The sequence below is a fragment of the Peromyscus eremicus genome, chromosome 3 (assembly GCF_949786415.1).
Source record: "Peromyscus eremicus chromosome 3, PerEre_H2_v1, whole genome shotgun sequence".
Taxonomy (NCBI): domain Eukaryota; kingdom Metazoa; phylum Chordata; class Mammalia; order Rodentia; family Cricetidae; genus Peromyscus; species Peromyscus eremicus.
In genome coordinates, this window is record NC_081418.1 from 117,026,831 (window position 1) to 117,046,974 (window position 20,144).

General features: G+C 36.3%; 1 non-coding gene across 1 annotated transcript; it reads left to right on the forward strand.

Annotated features, from left to right (window-relative positions):
• Window positions 1-15,540: 15,540 nt before the first annotated feature.
• On the forward strand, window positions 15,541-15,647 carry LOC131907605 (U6 spliceosomal RNA). The gene has a single exon (XR_009378495.1). It is a non-coding gene; the product is annotated as a U6 spliceosomal RNA (small nuclear RNA).
• Window positions 15,648-20,144: the final 4,497 nt, after the last annotated feature.

Genomic DNA, 20,144 nt, shown 5'->3' on the forward strand with positions numbered 1-20,144 from the left:
GAGCCACCATTTTTGAGGCAACATTAAAAAAATGTTGCCAGTCCTTGTGGTCTGTTTGTAATGTAGAAATAATGGTGTGTTCAATCTATGTCACAAATTCGATCATGGATATAAGACACTCAACGCATAGTGGGAGTTCATAGTGTTGCTGACATTATTGGTGGAGTGTTATCTGTCATTTCAGTCATTTATCCCAGGGTTTGGTGTTGGGGTTCAGATGGTTTGAGGTTTCTTTCTTATACACAAACCTTGACCTTGTTGTGGCTATGACTGCAGAAAACAACAGGCATAATTAAAGCCTAGGAAGAATGTCCTCTAGCGCAAAACAAGACCAGGACCACCAAGACCAGAAAGTGTAGAAGGCAGTCAAATAAAGGACCACAGATACTCTTAGCTCCAGCTTGGCTTCAAGTGCTCTCTTTTGTAGCTAACTGAACAACATAAACACATATACAAATCCTGAGTTGAAGTGAACTCAGTCTCGTGTCTCTCTGTCTACCATTACTCACCTTTCCAGGTCCCTGTGATGCCCTTGGCTGTGCCAACCACTGTAGTTTTATGACTAAAATATCTGTGACATATTTTTTTATTTTAAAAATATGGTATTATTTTTATGGCTTCTCTCCCTCTACTCCTCCCAATTCCTCCCCTCATCTCTTCCTATATAGATCCATTCCCTTCTGTCCCTCATTAGAAAACAAACAGGCTTCTACAATAAACAATATGATTGATTTGAAAATATATGATAATATAAATACTAAACAAAAATACTAACATCAGAATTGGACAAAAGAAAAAAAAAACAAAAACAGAAGGAAAAGAGCCCAAGAGAAGGCACAAGAAACAGAGACCCACTCATTCACGTACTCAGGAACCCCATAAGAACAATAAACTGGAAGCCGTGATATATGTGTAAAGGGCCTGTAGGGTAAAAAGAAAGAAAAAAATATATATAACTAAAATAAAAATAAATAAAAGAAGAATAGCCTTAAATGACATTATGAGACAAGGAATCTCCAAAGATGCCCTTCTCTTCATTTTCTGTTGGCCATCTACTGTTAGCATGCAGTCTATCCTTAAGACTGGTTTCTTTTCTTAGTGAGAAAACTGAGGAAAAACTTTTTGGAAACTAAACTTTCATTAAAAGTGGTTATCAACTGGAGATTGCTTTGGGGTTAAGGATGGATAATATGTCCACTTCTCCTTTCAGCTCTAGGACCCTATCTGGTGCAGATCCATGTAGACCCTATGAATGGTGAGTCAGTCTCTATGACTTCATATGTTCATCGATTGTGTTGATTTAGAGGGCCTGTTTTCTTGGTGTGTTCCATCTCCTCTGGATCTTAGACTCTTTCTGCCTCATTTTAAGTACACAGTCCACTATAATGTCACAGTGGGTTACAAGCAGGCATACCTTTTATGTTCATCCCCTTATTACCTTTCCCCTATGACTCTTCTTATCTTCTTCCACATTTCTTATAATTGCCTCCATTTTACTTTCAACATAGCCCCTTAGAGAGAAAAATTGTTATATGTGTCGTACAAGTCTGAATTATTTCAATTAATGTGGACATATGGAGTTCTATCAGTGTTTTCTAAAAATGACATTATGTTCTTTTTCTTTATGGCTGAATCACATCCACATCCTTTCTATACATTCATCCATTTAATTAGTACCTAGGTTCATTCAATAACTTTTCTTATGTAGAAGGACAGATACGTGGATATGTAATTACCTCTATTGTATATTGTCATAAATTCCTTTGGCATATGTCTATATGTGCTATAGATTGATACCATGGTAATTCAACTTTTAATATGTTGAGTTATCTGCATACTCATTTTAACAGTGGGTACACTAGTTTACATTACCACCAGCAATGTATAGTGTTCAATTTCCCCCACATCTTCTTGTCATTTGTCTCATTTGCTTTTGTAAAGCTATCCAAACTTTGTAGGATGAAATGCAAGCTCAGATGCTTTAGAACTGCATTTTTCTGGTGGCTAAAGTAATAAAACATATTTTACATATTTATAAGTCCTTGTACTTCACTTTAGAAATGTCTGCTCAGTTCATTTGCCTATGTGTTGATTTAATTATTTAGTTATTAGATGTTTACTTTTTGTGTCCTTTTTATGAAACAAAATTGATGTTTATTAAGAATATGATTTAGTGTAGATTTAAGGGCAAGTGTTAAGAGTAATGGAAAGAGAGAGAACAAGGGGAGACAGAGAATTTCAAGTTAAGACTGACTTAAGAGTCACTAATACACACTCAAGATCCTCAGGTTTCTAAAGAGACTCATGTTTAAATGGCTTAAATATATGTATTTACAAAGGATAAAACATACATGTATCACATTTTAGTATCTTTTTATGTCACCTACTCTATAGACATTAAAGGGATGAGTCTAAATATTTTGATATATTTATATCTGTAGTACTTTTTCAAAATAAGATTTTGACTCAATTTAGGCAGTATATTAAGGTCCATAGATTGAAAAGATAAACACAGTGCTCAAAAGAGATCAAAAGTTATGATATGTATGAATTCAAGACACTTTTTGCTTGTAAATACAGTCCACAGTTTGTAAGATTTTTTTTTAAGTACAGGTTTATAGATGGTAAGAGGTAAAGTTAAACTTTTTCATCTATTTTTGGCTTAAGCATGATCACTGCTATTTTAACATTTTTGCTGGAAACATTTTTCCATGAGAAGAAAATATTGTCTAAATGTGGGTCACCTTCACCAAAACTTTTGCTGGTTCTGGCAGAGTTTTGGACATTCAGTTGGTGAGAGACTTGCAGCCACATGCTGACATGAGGGCTGCTTTCCTCTCCTGCGCCCCTTTACTGTTCCTAGGGTTTTTAACCTACCACACTTCCCTACAATACATTGATCCCTTAATCTTAAAGTGTGACAGTGGCCAAAGATTCATTTTCTTAAGGCTCTTAGTTTTGTGGAACAAGAATATAAACTCTGCCTCCCCAGGAACAGAAAGGTTTGATCAACCTGATTTCACAGGCTCATGAGAAGGTCTGATCTTTGAGACTAGGGGATCAGCATTAGGTTTTCTTAATTCACATTTTGTTTGTTTGCCCAGAGGATCCTCATTTGACAGAAACTTGTTAATCTTTAGGTGAATAGCTTGTAGAGATCCACCCCCGTCTTCTCACTCCTTAATCTTTTGATTGTTTCCTTAATATGTAGAAGTGTGTGAAATAAACTCTCCTATCAGACCCATCTGTCTGTTTCTGTAGTGCCCAGAATTGAACTCATGACCTTGTACACACTAAGTTATCTGCTATGAGCTATATCTCCAAGTCTCATAATGATGTCAATTTCCTGAGCTATTGAAATCCCACTCAGACAGCCATTTCCTATGCCTAAACCATGAAGTGTTCTCTTGTTTCTTTAGTAGATTCAGAAATTTGGAACTTGAAGAAGATTTTTTAAGCCATGCTCAAGGAGGTAGAAGGGAACATAATGTTGTTGGGCAATGATAAAAATAAAATTAAATCGAGGTCCAACATTAATGGGGAAAGAAAATTGATAATGTAAGAAAATTGAAATTCAGTTGTAAGGTTCCCATCAAGAGAGAAAAAGAGTCATTAGTTTAAAACATAAAAGTATGATGATTTTTTCATAAATAAAAACTACCTGAATATGGATAGAAGTTGTAAAATTTACAATACATTATTACATGTAGAAATAATAAGCCAAGAGAATTAAATAAGTTTATTAATACCTTTGACCTCATCCAAGCTCATTCATTCTGTTGTGACTTAGAGTTTTTATGATACAAAAACTTGAATCAAAATCCTAAGACATCTCATATATAGAAATCATTATATATGTTGGATGAGGTTGTAGAACCCCAGATGGTCAAATTCAGATGACAGCATGGACTACAGAATGAGGAGCATGGATATCTCTCTGAGGGGTAACATCAGAAGGAAGCTCCTAACACAGATTCCTTTTAGCAACAATTTAAAGTGGCTTTGGACAAAGAATGTTTTCAAATGGGAAGAGGGAACCACAGAACAGTTAGGGATTCAAAACATTGGTAGTCTGGGACAGGTGAATCGATACAGTAGCCACATGATTTTTGTATCATTAATGACATTGTAAGCAGATCTCACATATGAATAAAGTCTCTCTCTGTCACACACGCACACACACACACACACACACACACACACACACACACACACGTGCGCACACACACACACACACACAAAGGAGATATGTCCAAGTATTGCCTGTGGTTGGTTATCAGTAGTAGATTTCCTTGCTTTTACTTGCCAGTGTTTCCTGCATTTTATGTAATGAATACATAGTACTTTAATTTTAAACTCTACCATGATTTTTAGAGAGTTTTACACACCATTACAAACTATTCTAATTCCATTTTTAAATAAAAAGATTAAAGGATAAAACTATCCTGCATCTAAAGTTCTCCTCAGACCCAAATACCACTGTATTAATGAACACAGCTATGATATTGCACCTGCCTAGTCCATTTATGGTTTTACTGCCGATATATATTCTCTATGCTAATCTCCAGGAAGCATTATTGTAGCTGTATTTTATAAATAATGTTCTTATTTGTGGTAGTACAGAGCTTAAATGCAAGAAGTCAGAAATGTTAGTTGTTTTTTTAAACTTTTCTTCTTAAGTGCTATTTTTCGCTTTGTAAACATTTCAATTACATTTTAGCTTTGCCTTTTCTACATATAAATATGGAAAAGTGAAAGAAATCTAATTAAATATTTTAGGATATATTTACTGGTTTCCTGTAGCTCTAGATTGCTTGCTTTCTAAATACTTTTGTTGGCTAAATACCACTTCCCTTGCCTCTGTCTCACCAGACATTGACTAAGTATAGTAGTTTTAGAGAAGATTTATATTGAAGTGGATTTTTACCTTCCTAGAGCACTGAATGCAACACCTTGTGTTTGTTCCTAGCATTGATTCAAGTTCACTGATTTCTCCAAATTCACACACCATCTCTGAAATCACTTCATTCCTATATGTTCCAGTTTCCATTTCTGCAAAATGATTACAGAAACACCATTTACATAGATGGGATGTCTTAGACACAAGATGAACTGAAAGATGCTTCTTACATAGAGCAAAAGGTAGCAAAAGCTGCTATAAAATTTTTGGCATGAGATTTTCGTTTCCTTAATAGACGTTAATTTTGTTAAGATATTATTCAAATCACTGTATTGTCCACAGGAAATATGGATAATTGGCTACATGCATTTAAAAAGTTATTAAATTTTAGGGCTGGTAGAAAAATTACTGATGACTTACAGAAATCCACCGTTGTGTAAGTGTAATCCAACAGAGTGAAAAATCAACAGAACTTGCTAGGGTCACTCTCCTGTATTTTAGGAGGTTTCCACTGCTCTATGTCTCTGTCGTCCCACTGATGCCCCCCACCCAATTCTAGTCTTCTCTCTGAGTACTTTCTTCTTCCATTGCTCCCCTGCCCACCTCCTCCCTCCTGTTCCCATCTCCACCTGCCCTCAAACTAACCATCAAATCTATTCTATTTATTCTTACCAGGGAGAACCATGTGTCTCCTCATGAGTCCTCTTTGTTACTAAGACTATATTAGTTTGTGAATAGTAGCAGGATTTTCCATGATTTAATGTCCAATTAAAAGTAAAAGTATACCATGTTTGTCTTCCTGGATATGGGTTATCTCACCCAGGATGATCTTTTCTAGTTCCATCCAGTTGCCTGCAAATTTCATGATGTTATTGTTTTTTAACAGCTGAGTAATATTCCATTGTGTCAATGTGCCACATTTACTTTATCATTCAGCTGTTGAGGGACATCTAAGTTGTTTCCAGTTTCTGGTCTTTATGAATAAAGCTGTAACGCAAAAGATTGAGCAAGTGTTCTTGTCGTAGAATAGAGCATCCTTTGGGTATATGCCCAAAAGTGGTATATGCCCAATAATGGTATAGCTGGGTCTTGAGGTACATTGATTCCCAATTTTTGGAGGAACTGCCTTATTGATTTCCATAGTAACTATCTTAGTTTGCCATCCAATCAGCAATAGAAGAGTGTTCCCATTGCTACACATCCTCTACAGCATGAGTTGTTGCTTGTGTTTCTGATCTCAGCCATTCTGACAGGTGCAAAGTAGAATCTCATAGTCATTTTGATTTTCAGTTCACTGATGGCAAAGAATGTTGAACATTTCTTTGTTTCTCAGCCATTTAAGATTCTTCTGTTGAGAGTTCTATGCACTTTGACCCCATTTTTTAATTAGATTATTTGGTTCGTTAATGTCTAGTTTCTTGAGTTCTTTATATATTATGGAGATCAGACCACTGTCAGATGTGGAGTTGGTGAAAATCTTTCTCCATTCTATAGGCAACACTTTCATTCTATTGACAGTGTCTTTTGACTTAAGGAAGCCTTTCAGTTCCATGATGTCCTATTTATTGATTGTTATTGTTAGTGCCTGAGCCATTACTCTTTTGTTCAGGAAATTGTCTCCTGTCCCAATGCAGTCAAGGCTATACCCAACTTTCTCTACTATCAATTTCAGTATATCTGGTTTTATGTTGGGGTCTTTGATCCAAATGGAGTTGAGTTTCATGCAGAGCAATAGATATAGATCAACTTGCACTCTTCTATATGCTCATATCCACTTAGACCAGACCCATTTGTTGAAGATACTTCTTTCTGTTGTATATCACTGGCAATTTTAATAAAAATCAGGTATCTGTAGATGTATAGACTTATCCCTGGGCCTTTGATGCAATTCCATTGATCAACTTGTCTGTTTTTATGCCAATACCATGTCGTTTTTATTACTATAGTTCTGTAGTACAGCTTGAAATGAGGAATGATGATACCTCTGGATGTTCTTTTATTGTATAGGATTGTTTTAACTATCATGGGCTTTTGTTTTTCTGTATGAAATTGAGAATTTTCCTTTTAAGATCTGTAACGAATTGCACTGGAATTTTTATGGATATTGCATTAAATCTGCAGATTGCTCCTGGTAAAATGGCCATTTTTACTGTGCTAATCCTACTGTTCCATGAGTATGAACAATCTTTCCACCTTCTAATATCTTCTTCATTTTCTTTCTTCTAAAACTTGAAGTGTTTGTTCATTCAAGTTTTTCTTTTACTTGATTAGAGTTACCCCGAGATATTTTATATTATTTTTTGGCTATTGTGAAGGGTATAGTTTCTCTGAACTCTTTCTCAGTCCATTTTCATAGTTTGTATAGAAGAGCTAATTTAATAATTTTTTTTTACTTAATCTTTTACCCAGCCACTTCCCCAAAAGGTGTTTATCATCTATATCAGCTATAGGAATTCCCTGACATATGTATATATATATATATATATATATATATATATATATATATATATATATACACATACATACATACATGTTGCTGACATATGCTAACATGTCATCTGCAAATGACACTTGATCTGCAAATGACACTTAGACTTCTTCCTTTCCAATTTGTATCCCCTTGATCAATTTCAGTTGTTATATTGGTCCCCCTAGAACTTCAGTTACTATTTTGAATAGACATGGAGGGAGTGAATAGGCTTGTCTTGGTCCTGATTTTAATGGAATTGCTTTGATTTTCTCTCCCTTTAATTTGATGTTGACTATAGGCTTGCTGTAATTTGCCTTTATTATGTTTAGGTATATCTCTGGTATCCCTAATCTTTTCAAGATGTTCTTCATGAAAAGGTGTTGCATTTTGTCAAAGGCTTTTTCAGCATTTAATAAGATGGTCATATTGTTTTCTTTTTTTAGTTTGTTTATATGGTGGATTACATTGACTGGTTTTCATGTATTTAATCATCCCTGAATCTCTAATATGAAGCCTACTTGGTCATGGTGGATGATCTTTTTGTTGTGTTCTTGGATTCAGTTTGCAAATTGAGTATTTTTGCATCTATGTTCATGAGAGAAATTTTTCTGTAATTCTCTCTTTATTGAATCTTTGTAAGGTTTGTGTATCAGGTTGACTGTGGGCGTATAACATGAATTTGGCAATGTTTTTTCTACTTATATTTTGTGGAATAATTTGAGAAGTATTGGTATTAGCTCTCCTTTGAAAATATGGTAGAGTTGTGAGCTAAAACCAACTTGTTTTGGACTTCTTTGGTTAGAAGATTTTAATGACTGCTTCTATTTCTTTAGGGGTTTTAGATCTGTTTACATTGTTTATCTGACCTTGAATTAACTTTGGTAAGTAGGATCTATAGAGAAAATTATCCATTTCTTTTAGACTTTCCAATTTGGGGGAATATAGGTTTTTAAAGTATGACCTAATGATTCTTTGGATTACCTTGGTGTCTGTTGTTATACCCGCCTTTTCATTGCTGATTTTTGTTAATATGGATATTTCCTCTCTGTCTTTTAGTTAATTTGGGTAAGGTTTTGACTATCTTTTTTATTTCCTCAAAGAACCAACTCTTTGTTTATTGAATTGTTCTCTTTGTTTCTGTTATTGATTTTAGATTTCAGTTTGATTATTTCCTGCCATCTACTCCTTTTGGGTGAGCTTGCTTTGATTGTTGTTGTGGTTGTGCTAGAGCTTTTGGGTATGCTGTGGAGTTGGTAGAATAAGATCACTCCAATTTCTTTATGAAGGCACTTAGTGGCATAAGCTTTCCTTTTACCACCACTTTCATTCTATCCCATAAGTTTGGGTGTGTTCTGCATGCATTTTATTTCAATTCTACGATTTTATTTATTTATTTATTTATTTGTTTGTTTGTTTATTTATTATTATTTATTTATGCATTGACCCAGTAGCGGTCATTCAGTAAAGAATTGTTCAGTTTTCATGAGTTTGTAGGCTTTCTTTTTATTGTATTATTGTTAAAAATCCACCTTTTTATCCATGGTGCTCTGATAGGACACAGGGCATTATTTCAATTTTATTGTATCTGTTGAGATTTGTTTTGTGACCAAGTATTTGATCAATTTTGGAGAATGTTCCATGAGGTAACAAGGTCTACTCTTTTGTGTTGAAGTGAAATGTTTTGTAGATATCTGTTTGGTCCATTTGGTTCATAGCTTTTTTTCCTTCCAAACGTCTCTGTTTAGGTTTTATCTAGGTGACCATATATGTTATTTATTATACAGTGCTGTTTACCATACGAGAAAAGTCACAAGGCACAACAAAATGCACTCTAAGAGTTTATTAGGAGAAGGGGCAGAAGAGATGTCCTTAGGCTTATTAAAAGACTGTGCAGAAAGAGGGTGAGGGTAAGTGGGGTATGCCTTTTATGAATTCCCCCATGCATGCACATATGGGCTTATGTAGCTACACCATGCATGCACATAGATTATGTAATCACGCAGAATGCAAATTATGTGACCATGCAGCACACAGATTAGTTGGACTTAAGGAGCCCAGAATGATTAAACCTCTCTGCAACCCATGCCTGGTCATGGGGAAGTGACTAGAAATTCTATCAATATATCTTTATGATTTTCTGAATTTTGATGGTATCTATTGTAATAGTTCCCTTTTCATTTACAATATTGTTGATTTTCATCTTATCTCTTTTATACTTGGTTGATTTAATTTGTTAAATGTTTTATCTATTCAAAGAAGCAAATTTTCATTTCATTGATTATTTTATTGCTTACATGGAAAAAGGAAGAGAGAATGTGAGAGCCAGAGTAAATAGAAGCGCTGACCACAGCACTCAAGGCCCATTGAGGGGGTATTATTTCCTTCTGGTGAGGAGAATGAAATATTTGGCCTAGGTGAATCCCAAACATTCCAGATGGGCTGGTCAACCACCTGAATTAGTGACCACCTTTCAGGAAGGTGAAATATCCTATGGCCTCTAGAAATGTGGATTTACCTTAAGCCATGAGATGTGTGTGTGTACGCGTGTGCGCGTGTGTGTACATATATTATTGTATATACAAATATATATTGAGAGATAGAAAAATAACTATTCATCCAATGGTAGAATGTCCCTTTTCTTCCCAGAATCCCCACCCAGATGCACAGTAGCTTTGGGGTCCTAGACCTTCTACTTCATAAGTATGCCCTTTACTCTGAATGTAACTTTTTGTTTTCTTCTTCCTGTACTATTCCTAAGGATGCTTTCCCTAACACTTTGAATTTCTTGCTATTTCTCTAAACACTATTGCTCACCATATGCTCGTCTGCCACCATGTAGCTGACCTCCATACCTGCTCAACTCAAGTACTGTGGCTTTTTTCTTTTTCTTCTCCATTGTGTTCCTCCAGGCTGCTGCTGAGATTTATGCCTTGCCTGCCCTGAGGGGGAGGATCCTTCAAATTCTCCTAAAATTTCCTCCAAGCCTCCTTTTGAGTCTTTTTGTAACTGTTTTTGTCTGTGAGACTAAGAACCCCAAGAGGGGAATCCAGATTCTTCGGTATCATCTGATGAAGGGACTCCCTAGAATTTCTGATAATACCCCAACCATGTCCACACAAATAACTCACTAAGTCCATTGAGCCACCCAGAAAATTTTAGGTTAGAAAATGTTGGACACCTTGAAACTGTGGGATACAAGGAAGCAGTTGAAAGGGGAACATAACTTTCCTTTTAATAAATTTTTTTAGATACAAAAGGAAAGAGTAATAGTGGTCAGACATGGTCTTTCTAAACAGAGCACACTGCTAGCCATGCACACTGTGGTTTTGTAACACCTGAAGTTGTAGACGAATGGATTTATAGAACGGTAAATATGTGACTACATCTGCAGCATCCCAATTGCTTGGAGCAGATTGCTCTTGACTGGATAATGCCCAGGGAATGTGCATTAGACTGAAGCTGCTTCTAATTTGCTGCCATTTGTTAGCACGGATTTGCTACACATGGGTTATAAATGTCATTAATCAGTTATACAGCATTAAAACTGGTTCTTATCTGCTCTTCCAATGGCAACCCATGACTCTATCTTTCTCTACTTCTGGGTGAATATTATTCCTCAATGTTTACCAAGCTATTAAAAAATTATTATAAGGGAAAAAATAAAGCAAGGAATATTTTTGAAATAAAATTATGAAATAGTATGACAGATCAAATATTTTTGCTACTCTCATTGGCAACAACATAAACATAATTGAAAGAAAATTAGTCTGATCAGCAGGGGATATCTAGTTATGAAAACAGCAGAAATATTGTGTTGTATTAATTCTATGACTATGAACATGAATAAATTCTGTACAAAATATCAAATAGTCTAAAGCCACAATTCAACAAACATAAACAGGCAAAAAACTATAAATAATACAATTACAGGAAGAAAAATGGAATATGCTAAGAGTTTTTACCTTGAAGATAGTTACATTTGCTCCTGTAGCCTGAGATTTTAGGCCATAAAGACAAAAGTCAGAAGAAGTAAGGGTACCAGGTCCAAAGGAAACTCCAATTCCCCAAACTCCAAAAGGCAGTCCAAATATCCAGAAATGAGCTCAGCCTGGACTACAGGAGGATTCCTGGCAGTTAGATAAAAGTCAGCATTCCTCAGGAAATTGTGAGACTGCTCCCATCTGCCAAAAGGGGTCATTTTCCTTGCCTCTGGCAGAAGGGACCTATGGCTACCCGTGGTGGTTTTCAGCGTATCAAAACTCATACAGGCCTCCAGGTTCCCTCAGTATCACAAGCACCTGTTACACATTCCAAAGTTCACTGTAGCTTCCTAGCCCTTTACCTCCCCCCCTATCTTATATTACCTCCAAGGACGCCACTCCCTGCAGCTATTTATTCTGCTTATAATCTTGCTGTTCTTTTCTACATGCTCTCTATCTCTCCCTCTCCCTCTGTCTGTCTCTCTGTCTCTCTCTCTCTCCTCCTCTTACTGTTTCTTCTGTTCTTTCCCCTGCTATTCTTTCTTCTCTCACAGATAGCCCTGGAGAGATCCAGTCTGCTGGCCATGTTTAGTCTACTTCTTTCTCTCTCTGCTCTCGACTCTTCCAGGTGCCTGTGGCTGTTGTCTATCTCATATTTACAATAAAGGCCTTACCCTTAACTATGCCATGGAGAGGTCATGTCATCAGTTTATACATCAGATCCCACTGCTGCAGGAAGATGGAAAATGACTGAGAAAGAGGGTACTATTGATACAAAATCTAACATTTTACATGCAACTCTCTCAAATCCTTGAACATGGCTTAAAAATCCTCATTCAGGGAGCTAAAGAGCTAGCTTAGAAGGGAATTATGCTTGCTGCTCTTGTAGAGGAAATGTGTTTGGTTTCCATCACCCACATCAGCAGGCTGACAACTACCTGTAACACTAGTTCCAGATAATTCGACACCCTCTTCTGGCTTCACACAGTACACATACATGTGTATTAAAACACAGACACATGCAAAAAAAATTAAAATCTAAAAATGAAAAGCAACATGCAGAGAAAAGATTTAATAAACCTTGAAGCAAGTAGGAGTTAGGAGGCAGGACTTTTAGAATGTTCCTGATGCTAGGAAGGAATAGATTTTAAAGTATTGATAAGCTCAGTTAACACTGTGCAGAGTCCATCCACTTATTGTCTCACAAGTCAACCCAGGACTAAAACTTATTTACTTAATGGCTGAGTAAAGTCAGAAGACTCATTCATTATAAAGAAGTCCCTGCAAAATCAAAGAAATCTATGATCATTTAAATGTCTCTCTGCCACATAAAAATCTATATATTTGAAAGAAAATTGGCTCCAAAGGGTCCACAAAATGTTTTCTACAGTTCCCTGTACACAATTAAATTGCTACACACACAAACCATTAACAATCAAAGATAATAGAGGAAATGAAGGATAACCCAGTTGTTGAATTTAGCAATTACAAATACATTTTAATGTTTACAGGATGATAAAAAATCAACTTGAGAGAAAGACATCATCAAAAAAATTCAAATGACTACTTTAGAATTTAAAAAAATACATTAGGGATGGGATATTGCTCAGCTCAAAAGCTTGTGGATCATGCATAAGGCCTTGGTCAGTCCCCAATATAGGAAAGAAAGACAGTGATGTAGAGATTGGGAAAGAAAATAAAAGAGAAAAGAAGGAGGGGGTGAGAGGGAAGAGGAAGGAGAGCATTTAGCAAATATTGGTCACATAAATAGGAAGGCTTAGTAACATTTTTCAAGAGAAGTTGTTAGAAACTCAACACAGAAGATGAAGCCTAAAAAAATAAGTAAGCAGAAATCAGAGACATACCTTTTTAACATTTTAAGCAAATCAATTTATTGGAAAATTTCAGCCGTTTTAGAATGTTAACGCTTATGTCAATAAATTACCCCACATTCTGTTATACTAAAGCCCATTTATTGCTCAGTCTTAAACTGAGAAATGAATTTTATATTCAAGCATCATTGTATAATATTATAGGTCTTCTTTGTTTAGTTGGGTTTTTTGTTTTTGTTTGTTTGTTTGTTTTTTTAAAACATTGGTTCCTTAAATGGTACAGTTGACACAATGTATTGTGTAATAGGAAAAGCCACAAATATTACTGTTATCATCAATCTTCTCAGGTACATCTTTAAATAGTGGAAAGCTGGTAGAAGTTTTCTGAGCTTTAAAGTTTTATTTAAAAATGAATTTTGTCACGGTAACATATTCATTTTTTTCTGAAGTAGTAAACAGTTAACTTTTGAAAGATTTGTAATAATTCCTCACTGTGAATAGACATAGCCAGTTACCCTATGGAAAAAACAATGTACCTTTTTTAAAAAAGCTACCATGTCACTCATAATTAAAGTAAGTTTTGTCAAAAAAAAATCTTACTTCAGAAGTGTCAGTATCATGTGTATTTTCCATCAGGTAACAGAGAATATCAAAATTGAATGTCCTTGGGGTTTTCAACTTAGTTAAATTATCCACTTTTGTTCATTCATCCAGGACACTCATGAATTTTGCTCTATGTGGTTTTCCTTGTTTCCTCCATTTGTTCCACTGTGAAGAAAACAATGGCATCCTGTGTGGTTTATTGTAACTGGTGCATAAATGTTTAAATATCAGCAGGTTTATTTTTATCAAAAACTGCTTTTGTTGTATCCCAGTAGATGTCAATGTGAAAGAAAAGTCAAATGATTCCTAATATTAATACAAAAGTGCTTCTAATTTTTCTGGACCTTCAAAGGTTCGCAGAGACCCTGGTGTCACCCATTCCCCCACTTGCCCAAGCTGGATATGTGAAGCAGATGGACCCATTACAGCGACAGAAAAAACACTCTAAGCACTTTGGAAAATTCTGTAGTGACTGCATGGACTTCAGACGCCTGCCCACCCCAGGAAGAAATTCCACTGTATAATATACTAAGGAAAAAATATGCCATATAGCTTGTAGCATGAATCTTAAAAGGTCTTATTAATAAATTCCTGGACCCAGGTATTGGGGTGAATGCTGGAAGATCAGAAAAGCAGAACTAGCCACAGCAACCTTGCCTTGCCAATTCCTCAGCTGATCCTGTTTCCTCAGATTGGAAGCCTTTGAGTCCTCATTCAAATGAATCTCAGCTAGCTGAACTGCTGCTCAAAAGCTAAAAGCTTAACCAGGCTCTAGTTCCTGGTCCTCATGCCTTAAATACTTTTTTGCTTTCTGCCATCACTTTCTGGGATTAAAGGCATGAGTCATCATGCCTGGCTGTTTCCAGTGTGGCTTTGAACTCAGTGTGGCTGATCCAGATGGATCTCTGCCTTTGGAATGCTAGGATTAAAGGTGTGAGTGCCACCATTTTCTGGCCTCTGTATCTAGTGGCTGTTCTGTTCTCTGACCCCAGATAAGTTTATTAGGGTGTACAATATTTTGGGGAGCACAATATCACCACAATAGCTGGCAAAAATTTGCTCAAAGATAGTCACAGCATCCAATTCGTATAAAAAGAAGAAAGGGGACCTAAATGTACATCAGGTAAACAATGGGATGTTTTTTTTGATAACACATCTGCTCATTCAATGCAATATTCTTGAAACTTAACAAGTGATATATGGATACAATCAACAACACAGACAGGCCTTGAAATCCAGAATTTGGATAAAATAACTACAATATAATACAATACAATGTTTGGTATATTACATTTAGATGAAGTTAACTAGGAAAGACATGACAGATAATTTCTTTTACAGTATTTCAGAAAAAAGTCACCTATATTAAAAGAAAAACTAATAAACACAGTGTAGTGGCCTGTGAGATGGTTCAGTGGATAAAGGTGATTAATATGTAGGACAGGTGACCTCAGTTTGATCCCTTGTACCCACCTAAGGTAGGGATTGAACATGAGCAATCGGGTTAGGGGAGGCACTGAGGGAGACCACTGTGGGTGGCATCTCAGGATCTGGTAGAAGTCTGTTTCAAGGGCATCTCCCAGGAGTCAATGGGGAGAACCCCAGCTTAGACTCCTAGCAATAGCAATTAAGTGGCCTGAACTGGCCATTTCCTGTGACCAGATTGATGTACCTGGCCCAATAGTCATCAGAGAGTCCCTATCCAGCTACTGATGGAATCAGATGCAGAGACCCACAGCCAAACACTGTGGTGGAGCGCTCACTTCAGCAGCACATATGCTAAAATTGGAACAATACAGAGAAGACTAGCATGGCCCCTGTGCAAGGATGACATGCAAATTAGTGAAGCATTTCATATTTTTCAGGAGTCCAGTCAATGAGAGAGAGGAGGGATTATATGAGCAAGAGATATCCAGACCATGATTGGAAAAAGCACAGAGAAAACTAGCCAAACTAGTGGAAACATGTGAACTGTGAACCAATAGCTGAGGAGCCCCATAGTACTACTACACTAGGCCCTCTGGATAAGTGAGACAGTTGATTAGCTTGAACTGTTTAGGAGGCTCCCAGGCAGTGAGACCAGGGCCTGTCCTTAGTGCATGAGCCGGCTTTTTGGAACCTAGTGCCTATGCTGAGACACTTTGCTCAGCCTTGGTGCAGGCTCTGCTGACTCCCCAGGGGAGACCTTGCCTTGGAGAAGGTGGGAATGGGGGGTAGGTAGGTTTGGGGGGAAGGCTGGGGGTGGGAGTAGGGAGGACGGGGGAAATCCGTGGTTGATATGTAAAACAAATAGAAAATCTCTTAATAAAAAACAAAACAAAAAAACACTGTGGTAGAGTTTGGGTAATCCTGAAAAGGAGGAGGAGAAAGGAGTGTAGGAACCAGAGGGGTCAAGGACACCACAGGAAGACTCACACAATCAACTAACTTGGGCTCATAGGGACTTGCAGTAACTGAATAGACAACCAGATAGCCTGAATGGGAATGACTTAGGCACTCTGCATATATGTTACAGTAGTGTAGCTCCATCCTCTTGTAGGAGTCCTAACAGCAGGAAAAGGGGTTGTCATCCACACTTTTAATGGCTTTTGGGACCATAATCCTGTAGCACAAATCTTAAAAGGTCTTAATAAAATCAAACCTGAATGCAAGTATTGGGGTGAATGCTGGAAGATCAGAGAAGCAGAACAAGCCACAGCCACCTCACCTTGCCAATTCCTCAGCTGATCTTTTTTCCTCAGACTGAAAACCTCTGTGTCCTCATCCCAATGGATCTCAGCTGAACTGCTGCTCAAAAGCCTATAAGCTTAACCAGGCTCTAGTTTCTGGTTTTCACACCTTACATACCTTTCTGCTTCTGGCCATCAATTCCTGGGATTAAAGGCATGTGTCACCATGCCTGGCTGTTTCCAGTGTGGCTTTGAACTCACAGAGATCCGCATGGATCTCTGCCTCCAGAATGCTAGGATTAAAGGCATGTGTGCCACCATTTTTTTTGGCCTCTATGTCTATCTAGTGTCTGTTCTGTTCTCTGACCCCACATAAGTTTATTAAGGTGCACAATATATTGGGGGACACAATATCACCATATAATCCTCATACTGGGTTGCCTTGCCCAGCCTTAATATATGGAGAGGTGCTTAGTCTTACTTCAACTTAATATACTGTGTTTTTATTGATACTCATGGGAGACCTGGCCTTTACACACACACACACACACACACACACACACACACATACACACACACATGCCTTCTTTTATAAATGAATTCCATACTGTTCACAAGATACACGGATAAAGAAAAATGACCTACATGGCTTAGCAAAAAAAAACAAAACCAGATAATGAAATTTATAAAACTTAAAAATGTAAAATATTGTAAAATTTTCAATAATAACTTAGTAGATTTCAACATAAAATTTAATTATGCAGAAGATAATTAAAAACAACAACAACTCACAACAGATAGAAAACTGTGATGAGATCTAAGGTGCATAATAATCCAGTTTCTAAATATAAAAAAATAAAGTTATATATATGCTTAACAATAAACATAGTCATATAAAGTTTTAACATAACCTTTTACCCTTGAAAATAAAGTAAAATATAATCTACATATACACATGCACTATGTAGTTCATTTATATTTGTACTGGAAACACAAGCCATCAAGTACAAAACCAGAATGGTGGTAAATCTTTAACCTAGGATTTTCAATATTTAACATGCAGAAAAAAATATAAATAGAGCTGGTCAGTAGCACAAATTGGAAAACTTTAACAGTGTCTTTGACAGAGCAAGGAAACAAAAATTGGTCTGTGTAATATATTAATAGGGTTTATTTTATGTGTGATTGTATTTCAAATCCTAAATCCTATGTAAGCACTGCTCCTTCTTTTCAAGAGCCAATGGAACATTTACAATGATTGCTCATATATCAAGCTATAAAGAAAACACCAATAAATCCCCAAAAGGAGAAATAAATCCAGCCACATTCACTGCAGTTTATTACTGTACAGCTAAAAACTAATAACAAAAGTTATATCTTAACTTGATTTATTTTAAGATATGTACCTTCAAAGCAATTTCCAGAATACAGAACATGCTCTCAGTTCTGTAGATTATAGTTATTGCCAGGATCAAAATATGAATTTTGAAAAAATTACCTAAGAAACATTCAAGAGGTGGAAAATAGTGATTCATCATTTGCATTAATAATTAGACACCTTTCTTTACCCAGCTGGACATTTGCTTTGACCAAGAGCTGATTCTACTCCACTCATAATGCAAACTTCTTACGTGATCCAAATAAAGAAGAAATCTAAATTATATGATTAGAATAACTGATAGTGATGGGTCTTCTACCAAATTCTAATTTCAGTTAAAAACATATCTTGTTTAATTCCAAAGCTGAAAATAATTTTATTACTGAGAGCTGAAGAGTATTACCATTCAAGATTTTTTTTTTCAACTTTCAGGGGTTTACAATGAAGGATGGAATCAGGTTTATTTATGACTCACTGTTTTTAGTATAGCCTGAAAGTAATGAAGAAGACCTCTCTTTACTCCTTGTCTTTAGTTTAAAATACTTTATGTGATCTCCATCAATGGTGAACAGTCTAGGCTTTATTTCTAATTTAAAGACAATGATGTAAATAAATAGATAGCTTATCCAAGCAGTTAGTTACTCAACTGTGTAAAGAGAGGGAATTTGCAAGGATATTTTGAATTCTGAAGATGTGATATCTTGCAAATGCAGTAATGACCTGCTTGTAGCAAAGGGAGAAAATCTGTGCTGCATGTTATATAGATGGGAATTGGAGAAGAGGAATGAACATCTCATCATTATCTAATAGAGAAGCATTCAGATTATGAGAAGGCTTGTGTTCTTTTTACATGGCTGATTTTCTTGTCCTTACTTTTGTTTGTGAGTGATATAGAAGTTAAAAAACATAGTATAGCATGTGTCCATGAAAACAGAAAGTCAAAATACTGACATATATAAACCAAATAGAAAAGGGTTGATCTGAAGTTCAAGAAAATGAAACCTCCTGGCAATGAGCAGAAGAAATGAACAGGAGCTTCAGATAAAAGTAGATCTCCTTTGAATATAAGGTAGTATTTTCAGCTTTGAGATAAGACAAGTGTGGAGGTTTAAATGAGAAAGGTCCCTAGTGGGTAGAACTATTAAGAATCAGGAAGAATGGCCTTGGAGGAGATGTGCTACTTGGGGCTAGCTTTACTATTTCAAAATACCATTCCTGGTGTGTTTCTCTCTGTTGCCTAGTGGTTGTGCATCAAGTTGCTAGCTCTCAGCTTTTCCTTGACTCCGTCATTGTAGACTCTCGCACTCTGAAACCATAAGCTAAATGAAATACTTTCTTTTATAAATGGCCTTGACCAGACTTTCATTGTTTTACAGAATGTTCCTTACTTTAACTTGGGCTGGTGGATTCCTTATGATCCAAGTCACATTTTACACTTTTAATGGAACAATAAGTAAAGGATGCCTGGTGAGTGCAAGTTCTCTCTCTTTTTCCATCACTGGCAACATTTACCTCCTGTCTTGGTTAGAATGAAGGAAAGTGTCCCAAACTTCTCATCTTTTGTTATCAATTTATCTTTGTGATTCTTGCATTTTCTGTGCAGAGATATTGAAACTGTGTAAACATCCTCTCCTTAATTAAAATGGTTTCCATCATTTGAACATCCACTGACAAACCTTGCTTATAAATATTATTAGTATGGTAGTTAACCAAAAGTGACCTTCAATTTTATCATCCATTCTGTATTTATTGGCTGTAACTTCACTGTATATGATCTGTTTCATCCATTACTACTTGTTTACTTAGTTTTTCATTTCCTTAAATAGGTCTAACTGAGGTAAACAGAGATGTTAAAAATACTTATACTTCCAATTATTCCTCTGGTATATTAGGATCAATCCACGTGAGTCTATTAAATGGGTAACAGAATTTATTAAGATATAAACTGAGGAAATGCACTCACCAATACAGAATGGAGTAGACTGATGAAGTCCTATGATCTGACCTGGAGTGAATCCACCTTGCAGGCAGGAGCAGGGAGAAGGAGCATGTGACCCTTCCCCTTTCCCTTATAAGATGTCATGTACAATGGGCAGGAAGCACCACCTCCTTCAGGCCCTATAGCCCAAGGTCATGGGTGGAGCAAATACCACTGCACTGGTATGTTTATCAATATCTTTACACCTTCCAGCCTCCTTTCAGTAGATCCTAATGTAAGCACATGCACCTGTTGTTAGCCTTGTTCCCCTATAATTGACACATCAAGCCCTTTCCTATTTCTTTGCTGAACCACCAGCTGTGCAGTCTGCCCA